This window comes from Mchenga conophoros, linkage group LG17 (assembly GCF_057382185.1).
Source record: "Mchenga conophoros isolate Kocher_MC1m ecotype Shallow Benthic linkage group LG17, M_conophoros_male_GT1.1, whole genome shotgun sequence".
In the NCBI taxonomy this organism is placed as follows: domain Eukaryota; kingdom Metazoa; phylum Chordata; class Actinopteri; order Cichliformes; family Cichlidae; genus Mchenga; species Mchenga conophoros.
In genome coordinates this window covers 37,039,436-37,040,820 of record NC_140542.1, presented here as the reverse complement: position 1 = coordinate 37,040,820, position 1,385 = coordinate 37,039,436, and positions in this window count along the sequence as shown.

Genomic DNA, 1,385 nt, shown 5'->3' with positions numbered 1-1,385 from the left:
GCAAGTGCAACCAGGAGGATGTGCCCAACCACCCCACTCCGTCCCTTATATATGCAACGACCATACATACACACACACTGCATGAATCACCACCACCACAGGGATGTGTGAACTAACATGCACACACCTGCTTCTTTACCAGGAAACTAAAAATTTCAAAGAAAATATGGTCATTATGTGATAACAAGGAAATTAATACACAATGCTGAAAAAACAGCTCATTTAAAGCATGCCATTATTCTATAATATAAGGTTACATCAAGAATTCAACAATTCCCTGTACTGATATATATTCCTGTGGGAAATTGCTAGTGTTGCGTATCAAAGAATTTGGCAAAGGAACCCAAAAAGGAATTGGATCACAAACAAGCTAAAAAGCAGAAACTTAAGACTTTAGATCTTGTGTTTCCTTGTTGAGCAGGTGCCACAAATTAGAAGTGCACAAATCCGTGGGTTTTTTTTTTACATTTCCTAAACTGGAAACCGGTAATTTTGTCATGATTCATTCCTTCAGCAAAAAATAAGGTACTTTCTTAAATAATAGCAATATGTCAACTCCATCCTTAATAGGTGAGATATTAAGTATTGCATTATGTACAAAGAGGGATGCCTACTTTTGGCAAACTTCACCAGTGTTGAAGGTCAATACACGACAAACAGAATAGAATGAAAAGTGAGCGCTGGTAACTGATGAGAGTGCATGAACCAGGATGTAGTTAATTATTTTTCATTGCTAGATCGGAGGGAAAGCACCACAGAATCACAGAGATGTCCATCAGATCACGCATCAGATGACCTCAATAGGTCACGTAATAGGGTGAGGCAAGGTCCCACAGTGGTTTTAACCTGATACCTCTAGTGGTAATGACCCACACGTTTTTTCACTGCTTGGGTCATGTGGACTTAAAGAAGTCTAGTCACTTTCTTATCCCAGCAGGTAGAATGTGAAAGGCAGTGCACACTCTTAAAAGGTTGCCAGTGTTTTGCAGGGATGCAAAACTATTCAGTGGTAAATATATTTTTCTTTTAGTTACTTCCTGTTGTACTTAGTGAGTCAGTTAGAACTGCAGAAGTTGTTTGTTTTGGGGTTTTTTTTTTGAATGTGCACTCTTCTCCATTAAGTGCTTTAGCCAAGTTAACATATGCACAGCATACTCATCACAGGTGGAACCAGGAACACTGACTAGCTTTGTTCCTTTGAAAACCAAACACAGCCACTACGTATTAGACCTGTGCTTTCATGTAATGACAAGTCACAATGCCTCATCTGCACATGATCCTGGAACTTGGTAATCTGGATTTAAATGTATTCTTGATTGCTTATAATTGCTGTTAATAACACCTCTGCTGTTTGCAGGTACCCAGGCCACTTGGCTTAAAAGGTT